Source organism: Adiantum capillus-veneris, chromosome 29 (genome assembly GCF_014529385.1).
Source record: "Adiantum capillus-veneris isolate H3 chromosome 29, ASM1452938v2, whole genome shotgun sequence".
NCBI lineage: Eukaryota > Viridiplantae > Streptophyta > Polypodiopsida > Polypodiales > Pteridaceae > Adiantum > Adiantum capillus-veneris.
In genome coordinates this window covers 20,186,865-20,203,078 of record NC_140959.1, presented here as the reverse complement: position 1 = coordinate 20,203,078, position 16,214 = coordinate 20,186,865, and the positions used below count along the sequence as shown (strand labels likewise).

General features: G+C 41.8%; 1 pseudogene; it reads left to right on the top strand.

Moving 5' to 3' along the window:
• Nucleotides 1–5,468: 5,468 nt before the first annotated feature.
• LOC147418859 (uncharacterized) lies at nucleotides 5,469–6,236 on the top strand (annotated as a pseudogene).
• The last annotated feature ends 9,978 nt before the right edge of the window (nucleotides 6,237–16,214 follow it).

Sequence of the window (16,214 nt, the reverse complement as noted above, 5' to 3'; positions counted from 1 at the left end):
TCGAGTTGGAAAACAAGGAGTCCCTCGCTCGGGAGAAAGACCTATTGTATGTACCATGGCTGATGAGGTAAAGAGAAAGATCATCCTTGACAATGGTTGGATCTACCTCAAAGGAACAGGTTGTAATGTATATGAGGATCGCACTCTTATGCAACAAAATGTACGTCGCAAAGCATATGAGGAAAGAAGCAAGAAGGTTAAGGTATCACCTCAAGAAGAAAAGCCACTTAAGGAGGATGCAAGTCCACCCAACAAATAGGGACACATGATCTATGAGACCAACTCACGCTTGCGAATAAGCTTTTGGAATTGTAACGGGTATCCATGGAATGCGGGAATTGGCATTGATGAGCTTACCAATGACTCCGATGTGATACTTCTTGTCGAAACATGGGAGCATGATGCGCAACGAATTCTTGGATTTGACAAATACGATGTGCATTCTTTGATGTGGGCCAAAAATGCAAAGCAACGAAGAGGCCAAGGAGGCGTAGCATGTATGACCAAAAAGGGTTTGAAAGATGTTTCCATTGTCAAAGAAGATAAGTATAAACGCTACTTATGGCTTAAAATCAGCCCACCAAATGGTCAAGTCATGTTTGTGGCCGGTTGCTACATTCCTCACTATGACTCCAACTTTTATGCTTGCTTGAATATGGATAGAGATCAGCCCTTTGTTGAACTAGAGGAAGACATTTCTCATTACAAGGATCAAGGTGAAGTCATTGTTTTTGGAGACATGAATGCTCGCACAAATATGCTACAACACGACACACAACAAGTAGACATGCCGCATGTCTCAAGAAGAATGGATGACTCATACATGTATAATCGAAGTTCTAATGATGCAAAAGAAGTGGATCACTATGGAAAGTCACTTCTACATATGTGCAATAGTACCGTAATGCTCATTGCAAATGGTGTATCTCTATGGCAAGGCACCAATGACTTTACATGTAGAAAGCACAACGGTGCTAGTGTGATTGACTATATGTTGTTCTCGGAAACCACTCTAGAATGCATACAAAGCTTTACACTTGGTGAATGGAATCCGGAATCGGATCATAGGATGTTATGTATTGACCTCAAGTGTGGTAAACGGCCCGAGCATGTAGCCTCCAATCATGATGTGAATCATTTGTACCTACGTCTAGACTTCAAACGAGCACTTATATATGCTGATATGGTGGACCAAATGTTAAGCATGATAGAGCATCAAGAGAGCCCAACATTAGAATGCAAGTGGAAAGTTTTCAAAGAAGTAATTTTCTCTTGTGCGAAGGAATGCTTTTCGGTGAAACACATGTCTTACAAAAGGTCTAAGAAGGGTAGCACCAAGAAGAAATGGTTTGACATGGAATGTAGTCAAGCCCGAAAACACTTGCTAAGATTGGATGCAATCAAAGACAAGGAAGTTTACTTGGAATGTTCACACACATACAAAGCACTTGTTCAAAAGAAGAGGAGAAGGTGGGAAGTCGAAAAACAACTTCTTTTAGCACAAGAGAAAGCACATGCATGTGGCAAGTTTTGGCAAAATCTAAAAGGCAAGCGCGTTGAGAGCTTTGGTGACTTGACTCTTGAGGATATGTATATGCATTGTAAGAATCTCTATGAGCAACCCAATGTTGATAAGATGGAGTGTTGTAGCTCCCTTCCGTTTATGTCTCCCTTCTTTACCATTGAAGATGTATGCCGCGCGCTTGAGAAACTTGCTACTCGTAAGGCAGGTGACCTTCAAGGTGTCAAGGCTGAAATGATTAAATGGACAAGCAAGAAAACACGATATTGGATATGCGATATGTTTAACCTTGCACTTCAGTATGGCATGCCTCATGATTGGAGTGCAAATTGGATCACACCTTTGCACAAAGGAGGAGATGTAAACAATGTGAACAACTATCGCACTATAATGGTTGGTTCTTTAATGGCAAAGTTATTTGGATGTATCATGAAGATGAAGATAAGTGAATGGGCTGAAAAGAATGGCAAACGTGCACTTGGCCAAGCAGGTTTTCGAAAGCATCATAGCACTATTGATCACCTTGTCACTCTTCGAGTTCTTATGGAAGCGTCTCGATTGAAAGGAAAAAAGTTTTATTGTTGCTTTGTGGATTTCAAGAAAGCTTTTGACATGGTACCGCGAGGAAATCTTTGGAGACGTATGCAAAGCCTTCAAGTGTCGAGAGAATTTATGCATGCAGTCTTTCGCATCTACCAAAAAGTGATATGTCGATTACGTATGGGAGATGGAATTTCAGAATTTTTTGCAAGCACTATTGGTGTCAAACAAGGATGCCCACTTTCCCCAACCCTCTTTGGGCTACTCATTGATGAATTGGAATGCATGGTTCTTGACTTTATGCAGCAAGAAGGCATAGAAGAGGTTAAGATTGGAAATGCGGTGATCATGCTTTTGCTTTATGCCGATGATGTAGTGCTCTTGGCACATACCTTAGAAGATGCACAAAAGCTTATGAGTGTCTTGGAACGCTTTTGCCTACATAGCGGGCTGATCGTGAATGGATCCAAAACCAAGGTTATGCTTGTAAAGACCCTCAATGATGAAAATCCATGCATTGTATATAACAATGAGAAACTTGAAGTGGTAGATCACTTCAAGTACCTTGGCCTTGAGGTTCCATCCAATCATAAATGGAAGGATTGTGCAATGCGTCGCTTGGAAGCCGGAAAGAGGGCCTATTATGCATTTGAGAACATGTGCAATGCAGGAGATATCAAGTGTTGGGCTCTCAAAAAGTACCTCTTTGACACATTGGTGACACCGGTGCTTCTTTATGGAGTGGAGGTGTGGGGTGGAAGCATCAGGAAGTCTACTTGGAAAGAGTTTGAGAATGTCCAAAAGCGTTTTCTCACCAACTTTCTCCAAGTCAAGACACAAACACCCTACATGCTCTTACTTCTTGAGTCCGGATTGCTTCCCATTGAGGTCTTGGGCATGCAAAGGGTTGTGGAGTACATGCGTAAGACACAACGTAGCCCTTTGCATCGACTTCCTAGAATCGCATATGAAGCAAGTCAAATGGTTCAAAAGACATGCAAGAGCAAAATACTAAGTTCGGGGTGGATGCTTGATATCAAGAAATGGTTTGGAAGATGGGATGCATGTCACTTGGTCAAGGATGCGTCGATCGACTCCCAAGTTAATGAGGCCTTCTTACAACGCCAATGTATCACGGCTTGGGAGAAATCCGGAGGTTCTCGCTTCAGCCATTACACCACACACGTTGCCCCAAACTACAAATCTCTCTTCTTCTCGGAACAAGGTAACCGAACCCATTCCTACATCCTTGAGCCCATCCCATTGAGTGCGATCCGCACCATTGCCTCCATTCGTCTTAGCTCCCATTCTCTACGCTGCGAGACAAGACGTTGGGGCACTGGCGAGGAGTGTCATCGACTTTGCACCTTATGCCCTCGTCAAGTGCGAGAGAGTGAGTACCACACACTACTTGAGTGCTCAGCTTTTGACCACATTAGGTCCTCTTTTCCCCATATATTCAGCCATGATCTCTCCCTACATACATTCCTCTCCCAACCACGATGTGGACTCTCTATTGCGACGCTCATTTCAGCCATTTTTGAGCATCGAGAGTCACTTATGAACTCCACTCACACCACGTGACATGTTCATTTGGTCCCATAGGTCATATTTGACCTCCCAGGACGATAATAGAACTATCTATCTATCTATCTCTCTCTCTCTCTCTCTCTCTCTCTCTCTCTCTCTCTCTCTCTCTCTCTCTCTCTCTCTCTCTCTCTCTCTCTCTATTATGGCAGTCGGCGTCTACAGGGGTTCTTCTCTCTCTCTTCTCCCTCTACAAGTCTCTCTCCGATGACACCTCTCGGGAGCAATCTGCAGGAGCGAGAGCAAGCCTTCTTCCTGGGACATCTCACAGCTCTCTCTCGATGTCTCTCTCCCTCTCCCTCTGTCGCGTAGTGCACCCAGTATGTCTGGCCGTTTTTGTTGCAAAGCCATAAGTTAGCTCGGGCAGAGGCGAGAAGGAATAGAGGCTTCTCTTGTAGCACAGGACGCAGGGGCCACGAGGCAGGGGGCTTCTCTTGTGGCGCAAGCGCAGAGGCCATGAGGCAGCGCGAGGAGAGGGTGGCCGGGGGCAGACAGACCAAAGTCGTCGAGAATAAAGGGAAGAATCTTAAAAGAAATAGAATTTCTTTTAAGTCTCCGAGTAGGACCCCTCAGTAGGGAATTCTCATTTATCTTGATTGTGTAATACCATTTTAGGTGGGGAATGCCAGGTAGGCTATAAAGCTATGCCACTTGGCACATATATATGCCAAAATGAAAGGAGCATTCATGAAATAAAGAAACAAGCAACACCAAAAAAAGTTGTACTCTGGAGTCTGCATGTGGATCTGCTTTTGTGAAGCAATGGCCTAGGAACCGCAGCATATAATCGACTAAAGGAATAGTTGGGATGGAAGCCATGAGTTGGAAGCGAGGCGATGCAAAAGGATTTGATCTGAGAAAGGCAACGTGGAAATCGCAATGGGTAGCCAAGCTCCCCTGCCTCTCACAGAGAGAGAGAGAGAGAGAGAGAGAGAGAGAGAGAGAGAGAGAGAGAGAGAGAGAGAGAGAGAGAGAGAGAGAGAGAGAGAGAGAATTATTAAGAAGTTCATTTTTTATGTTGTAAATAGGAGGTGTTTGACTTTACATTTAATATGGAAAAAGTAATACACCTTTGTCAACCTACTTTTGGCCTGCCCAAAGGGCTAAGGCCATAGTGATGTGTTCCCTTTTTGCTAGTGAAAAATGTCACATGTATTTTAAGAGATAAAAGTAAATAATAAAAATAGTCTATATGTTTTTGAGTGGTTCTTGAGAGGATGGGTTGGGTGTCTTTTGAGTGGTTCTCGAGATGATGGGTTAGGTGTCTAGTCAAGACTAGTTGTTGCAAGCTGGAAGGTTTAAATGGGGTTGGTGAGACATCATATAATGAGTGGAGCGCTTTCTTTCTTCTTCCTTTTGGAGTGGAGACTCCTTGAGCTCCGTGGAGGATGCTCTCATTACCTATAGGAATAATGAAACCCTAGCAAGTCTTTGTGTTGCACGGTGGGTAGCGTGCAGGTTGCGTGGTTCAAGCCGCCGGTCTATGGCATTTCTTGAACTTGTTTCGATGCTGTGCGTGGCCTGCCTCTGCGCGGTCTTGTGGTGCTCCGCTTTGTTGTCCTCCTCACCGATCTGTGGCTGTTCTAGGCTGCGCTTGTGCTCTGCTGTCCTCTGCTTCTGCCAAGTGTTTGTTGAAGGATGGGTAGCGTGTAGGTTGTGTGGTTCCACTCGCCAGTCTATGGGGTTGTTGGACCTGTTTCGGAGTTGTGTGTGGCTTGCCTCTGTGAGGTCTTGTAGTGCTCTATTTTGTTGTCTTGCTCGCTGATCTATGGCAGATCTAGGCTGCGCTTGTGCTCTACTTTTCTGCTTTGCGGGTACGATGCTGGGGTTTGTGTGGTGCTGTCTCTTGGTCGTCGTTCGCTGGTCCATGTCAGATTTGGGTCGTGCCTTAGTGCTGAGCTGCTCTGTACTTTGGGGTTGTGCTGCTCTATTTAGTCGTCTCCTTCGCCGATCTATAGCGCATCTTCGACGCTCATCAGTTGCACTGCTCCTATCTTCGGTGTTGTCTTGTTGCGCTGATGTGGGTTGTGCCTTGGTGTCGTGTTGCTCTGTACATTGGGGTTGTGCTGCTCTGTTTAGTCGTCCCCTTCACCGATATGTAGCGGATCTTGGACACTCATCTGTTGTGCTGCTCCTGTTCTGGGTGTTGTTATGCTGCATTGTCATCCTCTCCGTCGATCTGTGGTGGATCGGGCCGTCTTCGTTGTTGTGCAGCTCTCCTGCGGTGATGTATTGCTCTGTTTTGTTGTCATGTTTGTCGGTCTATGGCGGATTTTGGCCTACTCTGTAGACCTGGTCGTGCTGTGTGTCGCATCTCTCGGCAAGCAATCAACGTCTCTACCAGTCAACCATTTTGGTATGCAATGATGAGTCCTCTTTTCTTGGATCTTTGTTTTGCTGTTGTCCCTTCTAATCCTTGATGTCTTTTTTAGAATATACAGCTATGGATGTGGGATGCAGTTTTATTAGCCTAGAGTTGTAGGCGGAGTTCATCTTAAATTATTATCTCAGGATGATTAGTTTGAAGCTACTAGGCATTAACGTCTTCGGATTTGTTATGTTGTGGATGGGGTTGATTAACATGTAATGATTGTGGAGTTTAAGTATGGCTCCAAGCCTTACTATTGTTCATGTTTTAAGTTTTGTGCTTTAATCTCTCTTCAAGAAGTTAATTTTGCTTATCGAGTCAAAAGGGGTGCTTAAATTTTAGGCGGAGAGTTCCACATTCTATGATGCAACTTCGCTCCATGATATAATCATATTTAAGTATTATTTGGACTGGATGAGCATGTGGATCAAGTGTGAACAAGCCATGTTGGAAATTTATGCCTCTACGGCTTCTTTCTTAAATGTTAAGAAAGAAAAAGAAAAATGATTTTACCTTTGTGTTGTAATTATATGCAATGCTCGGGAAATAGAGTATGAACAATTCTTAGAGATATGTGAAGAAGCATCACTCTGTTGAAGCTTCTCAGATTTGAGCTCTACTCTTACTGAGCTTAGTACTCCCTCTTTAGTTTCTCTAGTACAATATCCTACACTTTATAGATTGCCACTTTTATCAAAGTGGATGCAATACTCTCTATCTCTAAGTTCTTATGGATTCGAACATGAATGGTGAAGTTACTCTTTATCTCGTTTCCTCTTAAGTGCAGCTCCTAGCAACGAAAACTTGCATGAAGTTGTGTCAGAAAGCTTATCGAGTAGTTTATTATATTCTCCAAACTCGCCATGTGAAAAGCTTAGTCCTAAATCAAAATTAAAGAAAACTTCTCCAAAATCTGTTCATAAGGCCCTTAGTATTGCAAGAGGGATGGCTACAGCTAGAGGTTAGCTTTGTTTCTTGTTTTTGTGGCTTTATAAATGTGTTTTTGTTTTAAGATGTTAACATTTGCAATGCGTCATAGGGCGTATAACGCTTGGCTCTTCTGGTATTGCCACTCCTTTCGGTGTTGTGAAATGTTTGTTGGGTTTAGCACCTATTAAAGAAGAGTCAAGATTGATAGTTGACTCCTTTGGTTCTCAATTGGCATTGAGTCAATCTACGCCTGAGCTTATTATATCTGAACTTTCAGATGCTATAAATTATCATTTCGTCTTTGTTGGAAAGGTGCTTGCAAAGTATGGCACATATAAAATCCAAAAAGCGAACTATATCTGATTTTTGAAGGCCAATCTTGTGGACAAGGTTGCAAATCATACTATCATTTTCTTGTGACGAAAAATTACATAGATCAATTTGTTAACACTTTTGTGGTGGATGATTTTTTACGTATTGAGGGCCTGTTGTAAGGAAGAAGAACCCTAATGATGGAGGCACTTGTCAGCTTGTTCTCTATGCTGATGCAACTACATCTATTCTGAAGTCTTCTTCCTTCGACTTTGTTCATACTCTATTTCCCGAGCATAAGATAAGAGATCTTGTTGTAACATGGACTTCTACACTTGAAGACGATGTGCCTAGTGTAGCGTTCACTATTATCAAGGTGGAGAACATGGCCAAAAGTGATGGTAGTAGTGGCACTAGACTTATTACTGCTGATGGTTTTGCCGATGTTGATAGAGCAACGGTAAGCTTTTTTATGTAGCTTTGAGCCCACTCATTATGTTTTTACTCTTTGTTGTTGCTACAGTTTTTGTTTGTGCCCTCGCAAGGGGCTGACTTTTACCATATTTCCAATGAAGTCAAAGAGAATGGATTTTATGATTGCCTGGCTCACAATATAAATGTCTTCAAGCAATTTTCCAACACCTTATCTGTCGTGGATTATACTATTTTGCTGCCTTTGCCTCACCAACTAAAGTTGCTCTTCAAAGATATCCGTGTAAAGCAAATTACCAACATGGGATTTGGAAAGACAATGATTTCTTATTAGTAAGTGGTTGAGGTTGCTTGTGCATTGTGAGATCCTTTTAGGCTCTTTTCAGGGTTTCGGTTCTCTCAAGGTTATCAACGTCAATAGCGTTGGACTGGAGTATTTATGTGGAGTATGCAAATCTACCCAAGTCAGCCGCCAAATCTCAAACCCTTGGTTCAATCTCGTAACATGTACCCAATGCAATCGCCTCCTCTACTGCGGTTGCCACCACTTCCCCTACCCCCACCCGGATACGATGGTTAGAGTCTGTATGTTTTTATCCTCATCCTAGAGTTGCACCAAATTAACCCAAGGATTTCAAGGATGGGGAATTACAATAACATTTCACTTTGTTTGGAGTGAAAGATAGAAAGAAAGCCTTGCAGGTACTGCAAGAGTTTGACAACATCTATTCCTTGGGGAAGTACACAGAAGAATCAAAGATCTCTTGAGCTGCTTGATTTCTCAAAGATAATGTAGTGGTGTAGTTCAATAGCTACCCAGCTGCATGCTCCAAGGACTTGGCAGGCTTTCAAGAATATTTTGCCCAAAGCTACATGACCTCCGTGTTCAAAGTAGAGCGTCTAACAGAATGGGATAACTTGAAAATGCTTGCCACAGAAACCATGGAAGATTACAACCAAAGGTTCCTTGTTGTTTACCTTCCGGTGTCTTTCTTCAAGTTGATTACCTTGGAGGACCAATGCATATTTATTGTTTTGCATGTAACAAATCTGTTGAAATCTTGAAAGTTCCTGCTCTTCAAGCAAAGTTGGTTCCCCGTGATTGTAAAGGTATTGCAGTCACTTTGCATGGAAAGATTGTTGATCAAGTACTTCGACTATCCTCTTCTTTCCTGCACATGTATGAAACTGATCTAGTGAGTTTGAAAGCTTCCTTGGTGGAAATGAAGAGAGCTAGACACTTCTCAATAGATGCACAAGGTTATGTAACAAGCTTTAAAGCGGAATAAAAAGAGACTAGCTTAGTTTCCCTCTTTGCCAAGTACCTTTGGCTAATGTGCCTTGCACTTGTCTAGCAAGGTCATATTTTGCTGCAATATCCTTTTGTATCTAGTCATTATGGCGGGATTATCTCTTACGAGAAAACTACTTTTTGTATAAATGGTATGCACTCTACAATTGACTCAAGTTTTTTGAAGAAATCTTTCTGCAACCAAGATGTTTTAAGGGCATTGTTGTTTGTGTGTGATGTAGATATCTCTATTAGTACACTAGAGGATATATTGGCCAAGCATATTGTTGCAAAAATTCGTTCCCAAGACTCTAAGATCTTAAGTGTGTGGTTGAAATTGTGGAATGATGAGCGTAGTGTTTGTAATGTTGAGGACGAAACTCTTGAATCTTTAGTGTGCCAACGCATGAGTACAAGAACTAATTCTGTGTTGTTATTAATCAATTTGATCACTCTAGCTTGCCATGTGTTGGAGTTACAATGTATTCTCCATGTGTTTCAAGAACAAAATCATCAACATTCCTTCAATGCTAATACTTGTGTTGCTTCTTCTTCCTCGTCTCGTGGCTTGTTGGTCTTCATTTGTCAAGGTGGTTTGATTGTTTTTCCACAATCAACTTTGCTCAAGAAGCATAAGCGTTGTTTTTGGCCTAAAGATCTTGCTACTAGCTTGCTTGATGTTGTGAGGACTTTTCCAAATGAGACTACATTGCATATAGCTTCTCAATTTCAATCACAAGTCTCTTCTTCTTACACTTTGAAACAAATTCAAAACAAAGTTTACTCTATACGAAAAATTTTGCATGAAGACAATGTTGTGCATCCATCATAAAAGAGATCAAAGAAACAAAATTACGTGGAAGAAATATTGGACACTCCTTCACATCCATGTTTAAGTTTTGGAAGCCTTATGTTCCAAAAGAATTTGCAACGTTTGACTTTATTCGAAGCATCTTTTCTTGAAACCTTGGTGGGATTGCAGACATTTAACACTGTTGTAGACAAAAGAGTTTGTTTTTCTTGCAAACAAAGCTTAAAAACTCAAAGAAATCCACTATTTTGCATTTATCCACATTCTCTATTCAATGATAGTATTGCAAGCATCGCATTATTAAATGGAATTGAGAAACGTCTTATGTCGCTTTGCATTCCTTTTACGCAAATTCGAGAGCTCGATTACGAAGGCCAATACGGAATGCGAGGGAGTGTCATTAATGTCATGGCTGACTTAACAAGAATTCAAGCAATCTTGCCACGTTTTAGTAGTGAGCATGCTACAGTCCTTGTGGAGATTAAGCGTAAGCTTGAGTATGCCCATGCATATCTTAGCGGTGGTGTTCGTCCCTTTTATGTGCTCCAAGCATTGAAAGTTTTGATTTGCACCCCTTTCTACGTAGAGCACAAAGCCTCCATCAATGAAGCTTGGGTTTCTAGTTTTCATATGAGTCCAGATGTAGTATTGCATGAAGAAGATGAGGTTGATGATTTGGTGAATAAGCATTCAGACACCTTTGCCCATGGCATCTATTCCTCACAACAAGTCATCGATCATAATGCACACGTACATAGTGTTGCACCTTGTGAAGGATTTAGTCCTTTGAGCTTGTTTGATGATGCCGATTGTGAGGAATTATCATTCCCAACTTTGTTCTTTGGGAAAAAAAGAGACTACGCGGACCTTGCGAAGAAAAAATACTTGAAAGTGGTGCAATGGGAACTCAAAAACAAAGATAGGCGCTTCGCCTTGGATATTGAAAATTTGTTCTTCAAAGTGATGAAGATTATCATTGGCAAGGTGCTTGGCTCTATATGGGTGCGTCTACCCAAGGGAAAATTACAAGGCAGACAATTATGCGCAAAAGATGTCCAAAACAACACTAGCATCGAGCAAGTACTATCATCCCAACTAGGATATCATGACTTTGAATCATTGCGAACGTCATCAGATTACAAAGCCAAGCTCAAGTGCAATGTGTTTGCCATGATTCGACAAGTAGGCCAACATACTTTTTTTTGTCACTCTATCATGTGCGGAGCAAAGATGGAAGCCATTGCACGAATGTCTTGCTATGCTCAATTTGCAAATCAACGAATTTAATTTTCAAACTACTGTACACTTTATTCATGCATTAGTGAGGCATATCCTATCACTATAGCTCGACACTATGTCCATAGATTCAAAACACTCAAGAAGGAATTGAAATGAAATTCAAAAATACTTGGCCAAATCATGGATTTCTTCTTCGTCACTGAATTTCAACATAGGGGAAGCCAGTATGACCATGGATTAATTTGGATTGACAATTCTCCAAAGCTTGGGATTTTTGATGATGAAGAAGTCGTTGGTTTTCTTGATAAATACATCTCAAGTGACAAAGATGAATTGGGTGTTGACCTACAAAAAGTACAAATCCATTCTCATCGAAGGACATGCAAAAAAAGAAAGAAGCATTGCCGTTTTGGATTTCCAAGACCACCTGCAAGGCAAACGACTATCTTGCGTCCGATACGACCACGTGAAGAAAGGAAATCCATGCTTTTTGCACACAAGAAACAACTCAAAAGCCAACTTGCAGCTTTACCGCATTGCCCTGAAATGAGTTTTAATGATTGGTTATCCTCTTTGAATAGTGATGAAGAAATGTATCTTGAGACACTCTCGATATCGCTCTCTGAACCCACACTTTTGCTCAAAAGACAACCAAAAGATATACACACAAACAATTTCAACAAAACATTGTGCATTTTGTGGGGTGGCAATGTTGATATTCAGTTTATTTTCAGCCCTCATGGAGCTGATGCATACTGCACATCATACATGACAAAAACAGATTCAACTTCAAGCAAAGCAATTAACAAAATCCTGGACAAGTGCAAGAAAGAGAGTCTTCCTGCAATGAAACGTCTTAAGAAAATTGGAGGTGCCTTGATCAATGCTCAAGAAATCACAGCTCAACAAGCAGCATACATTTCACTATCTCTCCCATTGCATAGCATAAGGAGACAATAGATCTTCGTCAATGCAGACTTCCAAACCCAAAGGACACTATTGTTAAAGAGGAAGACTTCCTTGCAAACACTTCATCCTGATGACACATACATATTCTTTGATGACCTCGTGACGAAGTACACAAAGAGACCAACTAGCATAGGAAATCTTTGCTTTTGGTAGAGTATGCAAGCAACTATATTATCTCACAAGGGACACACCACAAGTGCAGGAAGCCCTGCATCATCAGATATACAAACTTCAGTGAAGAGGCTCACAATGAGAGGCATTATCATCAACTATGTCTACTATTTCTGCCATTCACAAGTGATAAATATGCGTTCGATCCTTTGACAGCAATTTGGAGAGAAAGATATGAGTCTAACATTGCTACAATTGCACAAAACATGAAACCTTTCACAAAGCTAGGAATCAACAATCAAGAATCATCAACATCATGCTCTATCTCCTCACAAGAAACACAACAAGAACAATTCACTTATGAGCTTGATCTTGACCTACCAAGTGCAATGCATCATACCACTCAACTACCAACATCATCTAGACTCCTTGGAATGCCAAATGAAGAATATCACTCAATTGTCATGAGTTTGAATATAGAGCAACTACATCTTTAGAATGATATCATGACAAGAAAGAGACTATGTCCCAATGACACAATCCACCTTTTCTTAACAGGGGGTGCCGGAACAGGAAAAACCTTTACTTTGCATGCGATCATCCAAGGCCTAGTTCGGCATTATGCACCTTTGATACAAGGCAACATTGAACTTCCAACAACATTGTTGATGGCGTATACAAGCAATGTAGCTTTTAATCTTGGTGGCACAACAATTCACTCTACATTGCACCTCCCATTGATGCTAAACGAGACGGTCCCTCTTTCCAATGATACTCTCAATGAACTATCCCAAGCATACACAAACCTCAAACTAGTTATCTTTAATGAGGCTTCCTTGATAGGCAACATACTACTACGCATTATTGACACAAGACTCCGAGCTATAAAGCACGAACACAACGGACCCTTCGGTGGTCTAGACGTTATCTTCTGTGGTTATCTTTGCCAAGCAAGCCCTGTTCGCGATCAATGGATATTCAATGAGGAATCCCAAACCCCGAGCGAGATTTTTCGAGCGAGCCCTAAATTGAGCAAACAAGGTAGGGACTCAGATAGGGTACATTATGAAAAAAGCAAATCCAATCAAGGTTTATCTATTCCATCCCTTATATCTTCCATGATTGTGGGCTTGGAAGAACATTCCCCATTGTGTAATAGTCAAAACCACTATAGATACATCACATAAATAATGGTATAATAGATGATGGGTATACCTTACCGTAGGGACCTCATTAACCATGGCTATTGCTACATCAACATTAGGGATTATTGGGCATAGTGGTACCATGATTTTTATAGTTACCACTCATATATTACTACCTCCTTCCCTTTATGACCTCATGGGGGCTTGCTATTATTTATTTTGTTTACACATTGATTGCCAAATATGGCGCTTAGGGATGTACAATGACATGGCTACAATATGAGCCAATTCCATTCTTTCTATAAAAGTGGATTGTTAAAATATTGGGCATCCCCCAACCTATCACCCACATACAAACAATGCTCAGCTAGTGGCTGAACCGAGAGCCTTATGTTGAAAAAGTAAGGTTACCGTCACTTGAATAAATTTCATTACTTGAAATTGTATTTGATCAAAACTGTTTTTAAAGAGCTATAGTCTTTTTATTGATAGTTGAGCTGATTTTCCTAGATTGTGGTCCTTATAAATATATCATAAAAGTGATTTTTGTATGCACTATTGTCAAGACAAAGTGTGACAATGCCAACATTTAATCATGATTGTTGCAAGTTTAAATTCTAAACCTTCAGACAACCAAAATTTAGATGTTTTCATTGTTATTCAATATCCTAATTTTTTTATTTGTCTAAAAAAATGTGCCTTAGGAGCATTGAACATAAGTTAGAGTGATGAAGAATCCCTCTATTTGCATGGGTTTCAATGCTAATTGTTGGGGAGGGGGGGGGGGGGGGGGGGGGGGGAGAGAGAGAGAGAGAGAGAGAGAGAGAGAGAGAGGGAGGGAGAGAGAGAATGGGGGGGATTCACAAAAGTGCCATTCCTCACCCATCCTAGATTGCAATGTCAAATTTTTCTTAGACCTAAAAGCCACCTAGTTAAGACATTAGATTTTGTCATAAATCTTGGTTGTCTCATAACAATGCCGATAAAATGGTATGTTGAGAGTAGTGCTAAAAAAATTCAACTTACATATAATAATTATTAGTCGTAAATTGACTATACTTGAAGGTTTTTGTATTGAATTGCTCTAAAATTTGTAAGTATTTTCAAATTATTTTTGTTAAAGCACTCGTTTGGAGGAGTAGAGCACTTAATTGATGGAACATGAATCTCTCTCTAGCGCTCCGCTTTGGCGTGGATGGCTAGAGAAAAGAAGAGATTACAAGAGCATGAGCGCATTAAAAAATATGTCTCTAGCCATCTTCGCCAGCGTGGATGGTTAGAGGAGTGCCATGAAAAAAATATATGTCTGTAGCCATCCTCGCCGGCACGGATGGCTAGAGAGTGAAAGAGAATGAGAATTTACTTTGCATTTAGGTTGCATTCAGACTGCTCAAGGCGGTATTGAAGAAGAGGATGCTAAAGTCCAACATCTGGTTCACACACCATAGCTCACAAGCGGTTGACTTGCCGAGAAAAAGCACATTGTGTCAGGTTTTCTCTCTACCCGATTGGTTGAGAAGGATGTCTTCGAGCCATGGGCAACTTTACCCCCTCGGAATGCTCCTACACGCACTCGAACACCAATCAGCATGCCAGCTCGAACCATGGGAAGCAAGGATGTGTGCAGTGTGAATAACTACTCCAAGGGTGTCTCATTTGGTTGGTCCAACTCAGCGAAAAGCGTTCGCACATGTGCAATTTGAACGCTACCTTAGGTAAGTTTCAGATTGCATGGATGGTTAGGGAGAGAAAAAGGAGGGAGAGATTTTTAGAACTTTTTAGTGTGTTTTCACAAACATCCGATCATGTGGAGGTGGACAACACTGAGAACCAACAAAAGGACGCCACTTTGGAATGGCCGTCCGAAGGGGATTCACACACTGTAGCCATGGCCATAGGTTGGCACTCATGTGGCAGTCTAGTCATGCCCGTCTATGCAGGAATTATGGGTGACCTCCCCACCCAAAGAATGTGCGTGTTGACATTGCAGCTTTTTAGCAAAGTGAATGCGAGAGATTTGATCCGGTGAGGTCATGTCCACGCGTCAATTGGTCTAACCAACCCACCCAATAGCTTTTCACGTTGTCTTTTGAAGGGATGTCCGTCTTATGTGAGCATGTCGTCGCCCATTCATTCGGCTTGCAACTTTTTGTGTCGTCCATTGCCATCTAGTGCGGGGAGGGGCGCCGCTTGTTTGTAAAGCCACCCTTAGAACAACGCCAAAGAAAAAAAAATGAAGAATTTGTGTTGCATTTAGGTGAGTTTTCTATTGCGTAAATGGTTAAAGATTTTCACACCATAGAAGAACATCAAAGAAAAACATAAGGCTGTAGCCATCCACGCCGGCGCAGATGGCTAGAGTGAGAATTTGCATTGCAGTTTTAGGTTGCATGGATGGTTAGAGAGAGAAAAAGGAGGGAGATATTTTCACACCATAGAAGAACATCAAAGGAAAAAAATCTGGCTGTAGCCATCCGCGTCTGCGCGGATGGCTAGAGAGAGAAAGATAGTGAGAATTTGCATTGCAGTTTTAGGTTGCGTGGAGGGAGATATTTTCACACCATAGAAGAGATATAGAGAGAAAAATACTCTCTATAGCCGTCCACGCCGGCGTGGATGGCTAGAGAGAGAAAGAGACTGAAAATTTGCAGGTTGCGAGAGAGCTTTGAGCAGCTTGAGATGTTGACTCCGCAAGGTTGTGAAATATCGAACCGTTGCTCATGCTAGCTCGTCACCCTCCTCGTAGCTTGGGTCAAAAATCAAGGGGAGGGCTGGAGGGAAGGATGCAACAGGCTATGACGGAGGTGGGGGGTCGAATAGCGTCCAAGGGCCTCTTTGCAGATGTGGACAAGACACGGCCATGCCTTTCTCTTCCACAGCTTCTGCTGTCACAAGGAAGAAGGGCAGTCGATCTCCCCTACGCGCTATTGCTCAGTAGAGCAGCGACAACACCGCCT